The sequence below is a fragment of the Coturnix japonica genome, chromosome 4 (assembly GCF_054131305.1).
Source record: "Coturnix japonica strain WE chromosome 4, WE-NBRP24, whole genome shotgun sequence".
NCBI classification, from domain to species: domain Eukaryota; kingdom Metazoa; phylum Chordata; class Aves; order Galliformes; family Phasianidae; genus Coturnix; species Coturnix japonica.
In genome coordinates, this window is record NC_140666.1 from 45,801,285 (window position 1) to 45,819,114 (window position 17,830).

Sequence of the window (17,830 nt, forward strand, 5' to 3'; positions counted from 1 at the left end):
GTTGAGTCATAGCTTGAACCACTGATTGATCTCTTGGGGCAAGGATCGAGTCAGCCCTGAGAGCACAGGTGAAGGTAATTTGCCTCTGTGACCAGAAGGGATGGAGACTGGCTCCACCTCTCTTAGACCCCATTTAAGGGCTGACTACCACTCTGAAAGGATTTCTGGTTAGATATTCCTCCCTTGTGGAGTCTTTTGCTGCAAGCCTAGATCCTCAGAGGTGGATGAACATTCCTTTCCTGCTTATCCCATTCGCCATTCCACTTCATTATTGCCTTTCCACTCTGCCAATCTCTCTGACTGTAGCATTTCTGTCAAGCCAAAATAACAACATCAACAACAACAGCATCCATAGAGCATTTAAAATTGTAAAATCCTGAATCAATGAACTTACTATGTGATCTATCAAAACCTCAGTCTTTTTTTTCCCCCACTGATTAGAGAGTTATTCAATTGCTGCAATCTTCTATTTTAAGATTGAGGAGAAAGTAAGACTAACCAAATTACCTTTTAATGATATGTACCTTAAACATCAAATTATGCTTTACTTTCCATAAATTTCAAGATTTTAACTGAAAATGTAAAGCATTTCTTCTTAATTATTTGATAAGATTAGAAATGAATTATTTACCCAAATCCCAAAGAAATCTCTATGCTTCCACATATTAAGAACATCACTTTCCTGTGTTAGTGGAAGTAGAGGAGAGGCTGTAGTCTAAAGCATATCTTCAATGACATGGAAAATCTGTTTCAGATATACTTCTTCATATTAGAGATATTTCTTCATAATTTCTTTTTCTTTCCCCCTTCCTCTAGTTCACGCATGAAATTGGCTTAGTCTGAACAGGCACAAGCATGAGAAGAGCTAATTAACATTTCTTCTTCTGTTAGCACATAAATAACAGTAGGCATTGGAGGTCAGTATAGCACAATTTTATCCTTTCTCACCACACTGCCAGCTGAATAGTTCCAGCACTACTTTAGTTCTTACTGGATGGGAGACTTGAGCAAACAGTAAGCGCTAGTACCACTGCAAGATACAGTCCTATTCTCTGCCTGTATGGGAAAAGTGTAGGCAATGCATACTACAACCCATGGAAATCAAACCAAAGTGAGCAACATAAATACAGAACACACAACATTTTGTGAATATCTACCAGCATCTATTGGGAGAGTGTGGCAAAGTGAATGTGCCACAAGCCAGAGCAAGATTGTTGGCCATGAAAAGGAATTGATTGGTTATTGAAACTGGTGAAGAAATTAGTATGTTTTCATACTACACATTTACCTAAGTTGCTAATTACAATTGCTTTTAAATCACTAAATGACATGGTATTCATTAAGCTCTGTACAACTCACTGGTAATTCAGCAAGTCAGTTCTTTAGTACTCTGTTTTAGTGTCAGCTTTGTATCATCTCAAAACATTGAGGAATTAGATATTCAAAAACCAAGAGAGCAGTTCAAAGCAGAGCTAAACTATGCTTAAATACTGCATCAGTGACAGAATAAATTTTTTTAAAGTGTTAAGAAGGGCTGAGGAACATTAAATAAGCTTCTAACAAAACTGAAGCATGTTCACCCCTTATATTTTGTGTGAACAAACAGAAATGCCATTGTCTTTATGAATGGCCTGGATCAATAATTGTGCTGTTAAAACATGTTTCTGCCCTGGAAGTGGCTTCCAGAGATAAGCTCGACTTCTTATTTCTAGTTGAATATAACTGAATTATCAGATACTTACTGTAAGGGAAGCTGTTGATAACAGCCTGACCCTCTGATTAACCATCTGAAGGAAGCGATGAGTCAGCTGTGGGAACGCAGGTGAAGGTAATTCAGCTGTGCTCCTGGAAGGGGTGGAGCTTGACTCCACATCTCCTAGATCCCATTTAAGGGCTGACCATCACTGAGGTAGTATATTTTTCTGGAGATTGTTCCTCAACACTGGTGAGCATCCATCTCAACTGAAAGCCTCAGCACTGTTGAGTCTTTTCTTAGATACACTCTGGCTATCCCTATCTGGCTATTTACTCTATTTACTCTGTAATTACATGTATACACTAGTATTATTCCAAGTATACACTTATTATTAAGGATTATGAAGCAAATTTTTTAGTAGGTTAGTTTTTCATGTATTTCTTTATTTGTTTTTTGTTGTTGTTTTTTGTTTGCTTGATTTTGTTTTTGTTTTTTTAGTAGTCAATTTGTAACTCCCAGGATTTAAATAAAATTAAAGTCAGGCTAGCAAATCTTGTTATTGCTGATTAAAGAAAACCCAACAACAGTGTTTTTGGGTAGAAAACTGTCAAGTCTTGATGCATCTAGCACTTTGTCGAGAGTCTGTTTTTTGCAAACAACTGTGTGTGACTGTTGGAATGGAGTTACACGTGTGCATCATTTTATTCATTCACAGGAGACCTTCAAATAGTAATATCCTTTGTTTATTGTTAACTTGAGATGAATTTAAAGCAAGAGTTGAAAGCCAGAAAAAAAAAAAATAAATAAAAAAAATCTGCTTTATATTTGGAAGCACTTAAAGTTCAGATCTCTTTTCTTTGTTTTTCAGTAAGTCTTACAAAAAGAGTTTCTGTTATAAATACACAGCTCACTATGCTGTTTCCAGACAAGATGTGCCTCTGGGAGCACACTGAGTCTGGAGAGGTATAGGAATTGTACAGTGGAATTTAAACCCTAGATAGCAGGTGTTTCTAGGACACATCCCATCACAGTGGGAGGCATTCTTAAAAGTCAAATGACAACTGACCAAAGTATGTCTGGTTTGTTTGTTTGTTTCATTTTAATTCAAATGTGCCTTTCTTTCCTAGAGAAAGTATGTCACTAAATCCTAGTGATGGAAGACATTCAGGGAATTGTGTATCATCCTCAGCGTTTTCCAATTTTATTTGACGTTTTGATGAGTGAGGGAGGGGAGAAAAAAAAAAACAAAAAAAACAAAACCAACCCTAAGCTACTTTGTTTTAATAAGTTACTTTGTTTTGCTGAGTCATAAAAGAGAGTATAAAGTGCATACCTTGACAATAATAGTAAGAAAAAGCATCTTAAGGATTGACAAATCCCATCCCCATTTTTAACATACTGACAGGTGTTTAAAGCACTTCCAAAGGCTGGCAGTCATTGTTTTAATTCTAATCATGAAAACACATTAATTCTAAAACAGTATGGCACTTCAACTACAATACTAACAACAGAATCTGATGGTACTACAAATAAAACTACTTCTCTATCACATGCAGTTCATGGGCAAGCTTCCCGAGCTATCAGGGGAAAAAATGAGGATAGTTAAAATGCACTTTTCTCCCTATAGGTTAGCACTGCTGAATGCAATCTTGGCTTTGTTGTACAAAAATTGTACCTCACAATGAATAGGTAAGTGCAGTTTCCAAAAGCACTCAAACTGTTCTTAAACATTTTTAAAAACACATGGATACACTGATTACCTCCTTAAATTTTTATATAGAATGTAATGTTTTTCTTGTCTAAATAATTTCAGGAAACTTGGACAACTGCTTTTAATGTTTTATTTGAAGAGTATTATGTTGGTTCTTTTTTTTTCTATTGAATTCCAGATCCTTTCAAGAAGTAATCCAGTGACTCCAAATTAATGATTATAGGTGATTTAATAATTTTATTTGTGATGCAAATGGAATTATGTAGGCTTTAAATAGACGTGAATTTATTAATTTCACACCTTCTAGCCTTTGATTTTGGTAATATTTTGCAATAAAAGCCTTAAAGTCTGTGTGTAGCTAGTCTGTAACATGCTAAGAGGCTTTATGACTACTACAGTAAAAAGTTCATAAATCATGCTTTAACATCTAAAATAAATAATGTCCTCAATAGCTCAATAAATAAATTCTATATAAACTTTAATAAAAATTACTGAGAAAAATTTTTGAAAGCTTTTAAAAGAAGCAAACAGAAGACACATACCCACAAAGAGTAATATATGCTAAAAATTATCACAGGTAAAAATTCACTTGAAAGTGATTTAATAGAGTAGAGGACACAGTGGATATTCACCTGGGTTTCTCCGGCCTTGTTCTCCTGGATTGGGATTATGTGCCTACTTCTGTGTTTCACTTACGATATTTTTTCTTTACCTTATCCATGGCTGAAATGGCTGAAGACATCTGGAAATTCTGGACCAAAAAAATATATCAAGACCAAGTATTTATCTTATAGTTAAATCTGTTATGCATTTAGCACCAAAAACAATCAACCAAACAAAAAAACCCCCAATATTTAAATATATTGTGTTCTTGATGAGTTATGTTTCCGTGTCTTTGAAATTCAATTACAGAGAAGAATAGAAAAGGGGGAAAAATCAGAAAAGAATTGGCTTTTATCTCACACAAAATTGTTAACCTTTCTGTCTGTTCTTGTTAAACTTATACATGATTTTGCTGGCTATGTGATGATGACTAATTTTTAATGTTTGTGGAATGACTGGATCATTTTCCAGTATTCTGGTTACCTCATTGCGTACCACGATTATTCTGTCTCACTGATGAGCTCAATCTACCTCACAAATAACTGGCATAATTGATTGATTCTTCTTACATTGATTTTTGTTTGAAACAGAAATATTCATTTCCTTCTGGCATTCGGTCTCTTCTCACTCTGAAGTTCTCTACTTAGTTTAGTTTTCCTATGCATGTGTGAACTTCTAAGCCAAAGGGCCACTTTGCTCCCATTAGACTTTCTTTTTAAGCTCATCCAGACTTGTGCCCACATGTACTGAAATGAAAGAAGTTACTTAGAGGCATGAACAAGATTCCATGATTTCGATGTTTTTCGATGAACTTTAGAAGAAAAATCAACATGATTTTAGATTTCAGATGAATGGAAGCTAACATTTCCATTTTTGTTGTGGCTGCTAAAGAATTGCTTTTCATTGTAGACTAAACAACTGCCTGAAAAATGCTAGTTTTAAGTCTCTCATCCTATAGACTGATTTCAGATTCAAAAGAAGAAATAAAGGGAACATAAGAAGAAAACATAAGCTCTAATATGGGCAACAAATGGGGGAAAGTGAAGAGAAAATGAAGAAATTTCCATCTTCATAAACTGAATATTCAGGAATAAAACTGAAATGATTTTCCTTCAATATTATGTGTGATATCAAGTGCAGCAGTATCCTGGAGGGACTGGTAGGAGAAAAGACACATTAAAAGTTTCATGAATATTATAGAAATGTAGAACTGAAAAGGATTTCAAATTAATCTGTAATTGAATATCTCAAAATAATTGCATCTAGATAAAAGTGAACGCATGAGCAGAGTAACACCAGGGATAATAGCATATTCATAAAGATCAGAAATCAGTGTACCTGTCAACATGTGCTTTGTAGCTTCAATTAGAATAACAGCACTTTGACTTTGAAGGGTACTAGGTTAGTCCACATTATTTAACTTTAACTACAATGAAGAATCAATAGTAAAGTTCTTTCCAAAATGAAAGAAAACTTGTTCAAGAACTACACAGGATATTTCTCTTTTTGGTAAGGTTTAAACATCATAGTCTTTTTAAAAATCTTTTAGTTTGTAAACACATCTAGTTACAGTAGCAGGAATGTCCTGCTATACTCTACATATGAGAGCAATCAGTTTGTTACTCAGTTTTGTTGCATGAGTCTCAAGAGCTTCTGCTATGTGAAGATCTGCAGAAACTGGTAACGCCAGGAGCTTGTAAATAGCTCCCATATTGTAGTAAATTTGTTCTTAAAACCATTTTCTTCAAACATGCAATATGCTAATGGGGCAACATCACAAGATACTCTGTTCATAATGATATGAATTTCTCATTTTTAGGGTCACTGAAGCAAATTTGGTTGTGATTATTCTGCCATAGGAGGTATAGTAATGGTAGTGTTGGCTAGAAAGGGACTTGTACAGGGACTATGAAGAGGATATTTGTTTCTAGTATTTGTTTCTAAAAACAGAAGCGTTGCTACAGATAGTCTAACTGAGACAGCAGTACTTTCCGAAGTACTTTGAGAGAACTTAGATGAAAAACAATTCTTTCAGGGCCTAGTTATCTTTGGCAGTAGTATCTAAGGTATTTTCCTCATTTTCAGGGAACAAAAGAAGGAATAATCGTGGTATAATGTAATTTGTTCATCTCTTGAACTAAGTGAAGTCAGAAATATCAGGGAAAAAAACTGAATAATAAAATTTCCTGTTCCTTGTAAGCAGTGAAATTATTTCTGATAGATTCTTTGTGATACTAGAGAAAGTGTCACTAGGAATATCAGCAATCATATACAGAGAAAGGTTGACTCACCCAACTGATGGTAGGGGTTTAGGCCACAAACACTCCTCAGAAAGCAGCCTTCATCCAGGAGACATCCTCCTTTCAACAGCAAGCACTTAAGTGAGCCCAGGAAGGGATGGATCAAGGGTATATGGCTTCCAGTCAGATGGGAAGTGCACACCTGTGCTTCCTGCACCAGCCACTCCCTTCACTAGGTACTCCATCATCTGTTCAGGTTGTGATGTATCAGTTCCCTTACAGAAGCATAGAATTTTTTGAGTTGGAAGGGACCCTCAAAGTTCATCTAGTTTAACACCCATGCAGTGAATAGAAAGACTTGCAACTCAGTCACTTGCTCAAAGACTGGTCCAGCCTGACCTTGAATGTTTCCAGGGACAGGGTGTTCACCACCTCTCAGGGCAATCTGTTCCATTGCCTCACCATCTTTATTGTAAAAAAACAAACAAACAGAAAACCACAAACCTCTTTCTTTAAGTCTGATTTAAAATTCTTCTTTTAATTTGAAGTCATTTTCCCTTGTCCTTCCACAGCAGACTCTGTTAGAGTCTGACCCCCTTCTTTCTTACAGCCTCCTTCAGATATCTAAATGCCAGTTCCAGTTCTCCTCAGATCCTTCTCTTATCCAGGCTGTTTAGCGCCAGCTCCTTCAGCCGTCTCCCATTAGGGAAGGTGTTTCATATCTTGGATCATTTCTGTGGCCCTTTTCTGGACATGCTGCAACAGGTCCACATCTCTCCTGTTCTGAGTACTACACATTTGGACACAGTGCTCCAGGTGAGGCCTCACCAGAACAGAAGGGTAGGATCACCTCCCTTGATCTGCTGGCCACTCTTCTGTGGATGCACCTGGGATACAGTTGTCATTCTGGGCTGCAAGGGTATATTGCTAACTCATGTCCAACTGCCATCCACCAGTACCCTCAAGTCCTTTTTGGAAAGGCTGTATTCTACACTTTCATTTCACAGCTTGTATTGATAGTAGAGGTTGCCATAATCAAAGTACAAGACCTTACACTTTGCTTTGCTGAATCTCATGAGGCTCACCTGGGGTCACTGATTGAGCCTATCTTGGTCTCTTTAAATGACATTTTGTCTCTTGAGCATGTTTATGGCACCACACAGCTTGGTTTCACCTGCAAACTTGCTGAGAATGCACTCAATCCCACTATTGATGTCACCGATGAAGGTGTTAAAGAGTATTGATTCCAGTACTGACCCCTGAAGGACACCACTTATCTCCATCTGGACACTGAGCCGTTGACCACCACTCTCTGGAAATAATCATGGAACCGGTTCTTCAACCTTCAAAAAGTCTCATTTTTTCCTACATAGGCAAGATCTCATTTCATTAGTTCCATTAAGTCATTTTGAAAAACAAATATCACAATATGTCCCTTGGGAATGTAACACCATCACTCACCAATAAGGAAATGAATTTCACTCTAAGAAATGCAATATTGATTACACAAGCAATTAAAAAAAAAACAAAAAAAACCCAATAAAACTATACATGAATACAAAAATGATTTAATCTGACTTTTAATGGCAACAGTTTAAAACAACGGGACAGCAATTTAAACATCCAAAACCAATGCTACCAAACAGTAATTCTGGAGGAAGTGTCTATCCTCATACCCTCTTCTTCAGAAATAGCTACAATCTCCTCTTTTCTTTTTCTTTTTTTTTTTTTTTTTTTCTTTGCCTTCCCCCTGCTCCCATTGACCTCTTATGTGGCTCTTCTTTTTTCTGCTGAATATGAGTTTGAATGAACTCTACAGTGTCAGACAGAAGTTCTTAATTCTTCTTAGAGCCCTGAAATGCAAACGTATTGCACTTCAGTTAGTCATAAAACTGAACAAATACTACCATGGAAAAAATAATTTTAGAAGTGAGATTAAATATTAATGCTCAGTATGCCTTATTAAAATTCTGAGAATTAAATAAAAGTGAGTGATATTTCTAAGACATTGTTTGCGGAAGAGAGCTTAAAAGCTAAGAATCATTTTTTATGCAACAGGAAAATAAAACATACTTGAATCAGGAAGAAAAAGTGGTTTGCTACACGTATTTTGAATTCATCACATTCTGCATATTTTGGGGAATACTGCTAAGTCATAAGCCCCATGGACAGAAGCTCCAGGAAAAAAACAACAACAACAACAACAAAAAAAAACCACCACCAACAAAACCCACAATTATTTACTTATTTATTTTTAACAAAGAAGGAAAGGATCCCACAGGAAATTTCATTTTCATAAATCATTTTTTTCTGTTCAATTCCTCACCTGCACCTGTCACCTGGGATGTCACTATCACATTCATCTGAAATGCAACTTTGTTGGAGCCTCTTAACAAAAAAGATCTTCAAGTAAACAGCTTGTTTCTCAATAGTGTGAGTTTTAATTTACTTTAGTTTCTCTCATTTTTTTGTCTGTGAGAATATCCCTGACTGAGTAATAGAGTTGATGACAGCAGTGTTGAGATCTGTTTACAGAGGTCTTACATTCTTAATTCCTTAGTAAAGCTAAAATCTTCCCTTAAGTGATCAAACACACAAAAAATAGTTTGGTGGCAGTTTTACAAATTTGTACCTTTGTACTGAGAAGCACAAATATATTCCCTCCAATTACTTGCATGCAGACTCAGATAGGGGAACTATGTAATGTAAGTGAGAAGGGCAATTACATCAGTGATACACACATAAAAGTGTTAGATTATGTGATTAAAGGCTAATGGCAGTAAACACAAAGGCTGGTGTAAGAACTCTAGTTACACTGTCAGTGGCAATGTCATACACTGAATTAATGACTCTTAAAACTATCTGAGGTCTGACAAAATGGAAACTGATGTGTGTGGAAGTTTTACCTACAAAAGTCATACAATTTTCTTAGGTTTTGAAGAATATGTATTCATGAAATCTTAGCATAGCTAAGAAAGCTAGCATACTTATTTGAGCTTCATTTATCTGTCTTTTCCCTTTCTGCTGACGCTGTACCTTGGTAGAAAGGTTTTGAAATAAATGCTAATATTCAGCTATATGTCGTAATTGGAAGAAACATAAAGATGAGTAGCATGACCATTTAAATGAACAGTGTGATGCTCAAAGTAAAGTATCACAGTAGTAAATATGGAATTAAAATTGTCTTTAGCAGCAGCAAGCAGTGTATTTGTCTGATTAATGTTCATATTGGCAACTGCTATTTCTACATATACACACAAAAACTTTACTTCTGCTCAAATTAGCTCCTCTCATCCCCTTACATTTACTATCATTACTCAGTTCCACCCACATTTGTATGAGTAGTTTTTCTTGCCAAAATATACATTATCCTTTCATTCCACACAGCTACTAAAATTTAAATCTATACCTGCAGTCAGCATTCCACTCCTTCAAACGCTGATGAACAGAATCTGTCATTTCTAGATGTGAGCAGTGCTCCATAGTAAATTTATGATAAAACTCTGAATCAGACTGCAGCTTCTACATTATCTTGGCTGCGTGGATTTACAAACTACATTCATCATTAACATCGTGAAAAAAAAGAAGAATAGAAAAACAATATTGTGTTTATAGAGTCAATCTCAATAGCATCAGCTGGGTCTTCTGATTATTGATAGTTACATAAGCATTTTAGTATTTGTAAGTACTCTGATTTTGCACAGCTATACTCACTTTCTGCAGTTACCATGAAATTACAGCATAAAGCTAGATAGTAAAATATACTTTGGAATGAAAAAAATATCTGACTCCACTTATTTTCACCTCTGGGATTTAATCTTACTCTTTCATGTTTTATTTTGGTGGGAACTTCAATAAAGAACACTGATGGAGCAAATACTCAGTTACAAGGCATTATGTTAATCACCACCATTAGCTACTCACTTTCACCAGCAATGAAAAGAGACTGCATACCACGCTCATAATAATCTGCACAACCAGAGGTGATCCACTGTCACTGTCACTGCAGCTAAAGTGCAGCACCCAACACCTCACTCTGCTCATATCTACTGCTTGGTCTCCAGAAATGTTCAGCAAGCATCAATGAATATCAGTGGGTGCAGTCTTTTCCACATGGAGGAATTAACTGACACACTTCTGCCTCACACACACTTCCATGTCAGACACCATTCTGTAAGCCTGTCCCTCTGCTGTCACCTGTAACTCAGAGACAGAATGTGATTGTACACTGAGGGGAAGCTTCAGCCTCTACTGCCATATCACTAACATCTGTGTCTGACATTGTGAGCCAACACATTAAAATAGGAGGTATTACTTTCAGAGCCACCATTGCAATAAAACATACTGGCAATAGTAAACCAACTTCAAAATATATTTTGATTACCACTTTGGCAGACAATCCAATTCCAATTATAGGGTAAAATTTGATTTTACAATATTGTTCCATAACTTGTGCCACATTTTTCATAATTCATAACTATTTATTATAAACAAAATAAACTATTGCAACTACAGCAATTTGCAGTATATTTTTTACAAGAATGGCATATTTCCAGCAAAATAATTTATGAATATGCTCAGATTGCTTAATTCAAATTCTTCCATATAGAAAATGTAGGTGGCAGTACAGCTATGTAGCAAAGGTTACCAAATAAATGCAGAAGATGCATCTACAGGGCATACAGTATGCACAAAGAAAATGCACACTGGAAGCAGAAAATAGAAGCTACTGGAAAACATGTGTTGTCACATAATTGCTTTTGGAAGTAAGAAACTACAACAAATAGTTCATTCACAAAACAGAGTTTGTGCTTGAATTCATGTTAAATTCAATACTTTACACCATCAAACGTGAGCTGAGATGGAAATTTTAAGACAACAATAGAAATGTACATCAAAAATTAATTATTTTGTAAGCACTGGGTAGAAAACCACTTCTCACAGAGCTCTGTAGCTTAAAATATTTAAAATAACTAGGAAATGCAGTATAACAAAAAGTAATAAGCAATTACTTTGGGAAATAAAAGTGAAGATGATAACTTTATGGATATTTAATCAATGCAACATATGTGTAATATATAGCATCCTGCATAGTAATCACAGTTATTATCCCTCTGAGAATAACCCATTTTTCAGTTAGGCAAACTGAAAATTAAGAAACTAGACAGAATAATTTTTTAAAAATTGTTTTCTCTACCAAAAAAAAAACCAAAAAAAAAAAACCCCACAAACCAACAATACACGTAATTGTGCTTACATAATGACCAGAAAGCAAGACTAGTTCTAGATATTCATGTTGTAATCAGCAAGATCAAAACTGTTCAACTCTTCCTGTTATTTAGCCTTTTTAAAGCCCCTTGCTTATTTGCATAATTGATGCTCAATTCCTGTCACTGCTACAAAGCTTGTTGCAGTCAGACTGATCTTGCTTTATCCCAGGTATGTTTTATTTTTCCCAAACTGGTAACAGGTGCCAGTAGACACAGCTGAGCTTCTCAAGGAATGAAGCCTCAGGATTTTGTTTCTGCATCAAGAACCCAAATGCAGCTGGACATAGATTAACACATGACTCGAGGAATTCAGGGATCTTTTTGTTTACTGAAGTTGTAACAAGTGAAGTTGTACTGAACAGCCATAAATTGCTTGTTCAATCCTTAGAGCTTCAGAAATAGTGTATTACCTACCACCTAAATCATTGGGCTGCAAAACTGTACTGTCAGTCTTCCACGAGGGTCTTTCTCTTTGCATAAACAAACATTCAGCAAAGCAGGAGTTGAAACCATGATGCCCTTCCTTCTCTTAAGGAAATCTCTTAGTTGGGTGTCTATCAATTAGGAGTCTAATTGAGAAACTGAAAAGTGATCTTTCACTTCATTGTGTTGGTTTTAATGACTGTTAAGTATTTTAATCGACTGCGTTTTATAAAGTCTGAAACAACTCAGTGAAATTGCTACTTTCTTCTCTGTGATCATCATCATCCTGCTCAGAGCAGGAGGTTCATTCCATGATGCCTTGCCCTCACATGTCTACCCCAGACTTCACACAGATTACTCAGTTTCTGCTTATGGAAGATTCCAGCATTCCCCACACTGCAGCACAACTGATACAGCATTAGCAGGATGATTCAAGATTTCCAATAGCTTACCAAACCTGAAAGAGAACAGTACTTGGACTAATGTCAGATTTTACAAATGTTTCCTTCTTGGACAACATTCTGGCACTATTTAGGACAGTCTTATTAGGCTGGTTCTTAAAAAGGTTGTTTACAGTTTTGGTGACAGTGTGTAAGGTAACAGAGCTCTGTGTTCAGCTTAGGTGTTTCATCCAAGCTGTGATCACATGTGCTGTAGTTAGGCAGTTGAAACAACAGGAATTTTATTCTGTTTGTTTATCTGGCAGTAGAAAATTATCTGGCAAGAAGCACACTTAGATTTGTAGTGGCATTTCATCCACCTTGTTTGTACTGCCATCTCCTTCCTTCTCAGGAGAGCTGGTGTTCTGCAAGAGAACAGATTCAGTTCCTATCATCTTCCCTTAATGGGAAAGAGCCACCTGACAACTCTACTGCCCACAGACACAATGAATGGGCTCTCATACAGGCAACTATCAGCAGGGTGTAGCATGCCAGATTGTCTAAATATTTCTTCATACTAAACCATTTATGCTTGAATCCAGCTCTGAGTAACAGGTTAATTTAACTTCATCTTTTCCCCTTCATTTAGCTAAGCCCCACTATTTTAGGACCAAAGCATATCATCCATAGTTTTTATTCAGTTGATTCTGTATCTCCCATGTACTTATAACACTCAATTCTACTGTAACATATAAATCTCCACAGCTATTATTATTCCATGATAATTAATTGCATGCCCTGTTGAGCCTTACTGTCTAATTGGTAGTTTAGAAAAGCAGATCTGTGCTAGTTTTAAGAATAGCATCCATTTCCTCAAAAGAAAAAAAAATATATACGCCTACCACTCTCAAAGCTGTTCGTATTGATATCACTGCTCACACAAACTATGAGTGTAGCCTAGAGAACTCATAGTTTCATGTAGCTCTAGTGTCAGCCTAGAGAAGAGAAGGTTGTGGGGTGACCTCATTGCAGCCTTTCAGTACCTGAAGGGAACTTACTCCCAGGAGGGGAGTAAACTCTTCAAAAGGGCTGACAATAGCAGGACTAGGGGAAATGGTTTTAAGTTAAAAGAGGGAAGATTTAGGTTGGATGTTTGGGGGAAGTTCTTCATTAGGAGAGTGGTTAGGCCCTGGAACAGCCTGCCCAGGGAGGTTATGGATGCCCCATCCTTGGAGGTGTTCAAGACCAGGTTGGACAGGGCCCTGGCCAACCTGATCTAGTAAAGGCGTATGTTTGGTGGCCCTGCTAGGCAGGGGGGTTGGAACTACATGATCCTTGTGGTCCCTTCCAACCCAGGTCATTCTGCGATTCTGTGATTCTGTGAGTGTAGAAATACCTTTTTCAGAATAGTAGTGGCAAAAGTATTGGCAAAATGAATATTTTCTAAGATTTTAGGAAACATCTTGAAGTCTGGTTCTGTCTTCATTTGTAACAGGCAAATACAAGCACTTCTCTTCGGATATGCAAAAATAAGAGCATGGAATCTAGACTGCCAGGTAGGCTGTTACTGCAGAAGCATCCCTTCGGCATCATTTGAGCACCATATGAAGAAATATTCTTGCCAGCTTAGTTAGAAAGTGTTCAAAGTGATTATCCCATACTAGCATTTTTGATGAACTGAGACTGAATTAGACATTCTTGGATGTCTACGAACACATGCAAACACCTAATGAGCAGAAACAATCTCTCTTAAACAACTATCCATAGTATGTTTCAATGATTTGGAAATTTTGACATTTTCTTCCATGATTGTCCAAATCAATAAGCTGAAATCCCTCATCCTTAACTAACCTGTGGGTCTCTGGGAAGGTTTTGGGTCATGCAGCTGCCACAATTGTTTCCTGTATTCACACCACAGTGAAGAAAATAGGCTACCATAGCATGACAGAAATCTCTCAACCACATTTGTCAAGACTTACCTACAAGAATTCCCAGCCACAGAACATTTGCAGGTTTATTGATCTGAAAATACATAAAAACAGTAGCTAAAACCTTCTGCTAAGGAAAATATTTTATCACAAAAAGAAGCAGTAGTCTCCCAAATTTGGAAGAGCTGGTCACAGAAAAGCCACATTCTAGAGGAAGGTTCAAACTAATGCAGAGAGATCAAAGAATCTTAGAATAATTAAGGTTGGAAAGACTTCTAAGATCATCTAGTCCACCCATCAATCCATGCCATGGCTGCCTTGACCTTACTTTGTCACTCAGTGAGACATTTACCCTTTACCCCTGAGATATCTGTGTTTGAATAGCTTCTTTTATTTTTTTATTATTTTTTTTCCTTCTTCTGTCAGGACAATATTCTCTTCACTAGCTTCCCTTTAAACTCTTTACTGCCCACCAACTCCACTCCTACTCATCCAGAATCATTTCTGGCAGGAAATTTGTCCTGGCCACTGTAAGAATCTAACCCTGTCAGACAGAAAATACCACCCCCTATTTTTTTGCTAAATATAAATCCAGAGATCATGCACTTCACATATCACGAGGTAATTGTTTGTTATCTAATCTAGAGTCTAAATGCTGAGACTTGATTTGTAATTGACAAGTTCCTGGGTCACAAATAGCAACCTGTACTCAGGCTAAGGTATTTATGTGAATGAAGTTAAAGAGAACAGAGATGTGTACTAAAGATTAGTCTTCCAAAAATGCCTTCCACATTGGCTAGAGAAAGACATTCTTTTTTTAGAGAATGTGGGGAAAAAAAATCTATAATTTAAAAAATATATCATACACAGCACAGTAACTTGGAAATTACAGACACAAGAGTCAGACAAGAAAGCCTAAAGGGAAAGAACTTCTCAAGGCTTTTTGACCACAATGTGAAGCCTAAAGGTGTGCTGATCTATGTAACACCAGCTACATAAAGCACATATAAAGCACTGAATAAAAGACACAAATCATCATCTTTTGCATTTCCCGTGCTTTACAACTAAGTTTATCTTCCACAGCAATAGAAAAATTTTCATCCACCACCTGAGTGTGGGAGATAAGTATGGACAAAGATTCACCTCATTCTGACAATTTTACATAATAAAAAGGGATCAGGCTTAGAAACAGCATCAGTTTCTCCTCTCTTCCAACAGGACTATGGATCTCCACAGCAGTCACCCATGAAAAATGACCAAAAAAAAAAAAAAATCATTTTAAGGGATATTGCATGTGTTAAAATTCAAAGAAAAGTTGTAGAAACCAGGATTAACTTCCACTTCCTTCTGTGTTTTATTTAATCACTCCAATTTCTCCTCAGCAGCTTTGCAAGTGTCTCTTTTCTTCTTTTTCTTTTAACCTGCCCTTCTGCTTTGCACTTCTCCAATTTTTCTGCATTTATAATAAGGCTAGATTACTTTTGAATGTTCACTCTCATCTTATTCTCCTCTATTTCTTCAAGAAATTATTTTCTTGGGATAAAATGGTTGTAACTGTGCCCCAGTACTTAATATGCCCTCTCTTCCAGAATAATGAAGACCCCCCCCCTGCCCCAGGCTAAGTGATAACTGCCATTAACATCAGGCACGTAAGTCACCACACAGTTTTCCCAGATCATAAGCCTGAGCAGGTACTAGTAACTTTAACCACAGCAAAGCAGTCAACCACCATGATACAAGAAAAAGAGGATTCCCTGGAAGTCCTAACACAGTTTTGCCATCCACCATTTTCAGAAGCAAAGCAACCCCCAGGATTCGAGCCTCCTGTGTAGCAGAGCAGCACTTCTACCATTTGTGTCACAGGAGGAATTCGAACCAGGGTCTCTGGTGTTGCAAGCGGCATTCCTACCACTGCGCCACCGGCGGCGCCCAAATGTTGTTAATGAAATGGAAGTTGTTATCATATAATCATATGCCACACCATTAATTTGCTATCACTTGACAAAATTTTGTATTGTCTGAAAACTGTATTCATATCAAGAACACCAACCATCCACTGTACCCCAGAAACTCCAGCTCTTACTTTGTCCTTATTTGTCATATTATCTTTATTGGTAATTGCTCCCTGTTTTTTACTTATTCATCCAGATTTCAGTTTCAGATTTCATCCACCAAGCTTGAACAAGCTAAAAAATATCTTCGTCCCATGTTCAAGAATGTGATATAATTAAATCTAAAATTCATCTAATGCAACAAAGACAGTACAAAACTGGAACATAGAGCTTCTTTATATACTTCTAATTTTTTTTCACTATGCAAGTATAAATCTATCAAAGACTTTGAAACACTTTGGTCTGGAAGATCCTAGAAACATGTTCGACCACAGATATGCACTCAGACATCAATTTTTGTAAAGTGTATTGCATCATATCCTGTATGGGTAAAAAGCAGAGAAAGATCCAAAGGTATGGTCAGCTGCTAAATAACAAGAGGCAAAAAGAGCAAAAGGAACTTGCTGAGAGAATGACACTTGCTTCTTAAGCATCAGTGGGCATATGCCCATTAAAACTGTGCTGTAAGCATACATCTGCACAATAGAATCCACAAGGCATTTAATAAGCAAATATGAGTACTAGCAGCATTGCCTTGGACTCCTTCTACTTCTACTACCTCTCCTGCTTCAATCTTCTTTGCATTTTGAAACAGAAAGAACTGTCTCCCTCTGCAGGCTAGTGTTCCCACAGCAGCTGTTTCATTTCTGCTACCCTCAATTTCTTCTCTCAATACAAACACTGCGCTATTCACATTTACTCCTCACTTCCACACTATCTCACGATCCCAAAACTTGATGATTGTTAGACCACTGAAAACATTGCATCATGCCACCTGAACCACTACATCCTTATTTATTGTGGAAAATCCATAGCCAGTAATGGAACTCTTACTTTAGGTGCAATTTGTTTTACATTCCAGGTGAAAAATTTCCACTGAAACAAGGCAAAGCTTGAAAGACTCCATTGAATCCTACAAGGTACATAACAGCACTTGCTTCTCATAAATGTTTCACTTAATTTAAAAAGTTTACTAAGTAATATATTATTTAATTCTGTTGGTTCAAGTCCACAGAGCTAGTAGCACTCTTTCCAGTAAGACAAGAATCATCACAGTTTCCAAATACGGGAAGATGCATTTTGAGACAGTTTGCTTTGTCCACATCACTTTATTTAAATCTTGTTCATTTGTCACTGACAACATCACCTGCTGAGCTAAAATGTTTTTCAGGCTGAAGCTGGAGGATGGGCAACCAAGATTAATGGGCTATGAATCACATGCAAGCAAATGATTTTCTTTGACCAGCTCTGAATTCCCATTTACACTATTGTTGGATAGTACTAGGAAACTGTAGTTGAAAAACAGTGCATATTTTCCCCTTACAATATTTCATTTTCAGCGAACTGACCCCAAAAGTTGTCAGATTCATCACTTATAGATACCATCTGCTGACCTGTCATGGAGGGTGGTCAGAGCTGTCACAGTGGAACATTTTTTTTTTCCACCCGGAATTGTGTATAGAAGCAA

General features: G+C 36.8%; 1 long non-coding RNA gene across 3 annotated transcripts in view; it reads right to left on the bottom strand.

Moving 5' to 3' along the window:
• Positions 1-7,834: 7,834 nt before the first annotated feature.
• Positions 7,835-17,830, bottom strand: part of LOC107313327 (uncharacterized) — a 30,821-nt gene continuing 20,825 nt past the window's right edge. For all 3 annotated transcript variants that reach the window (XR_001554933.3, XR_014946130.1, XR_014946131.1), the window contains 2 exons: positions 14,303-14,345; positions 7,835-8,103 (listed from right to left, as the gene is read on the bottom strand). This is a non-coding gene — a long non-coding RNA (uncharacterized LOC107313327). The remainder of the gene's footprint in view (positions 8,104-14,302; positions 14,346-17,830) is intronic.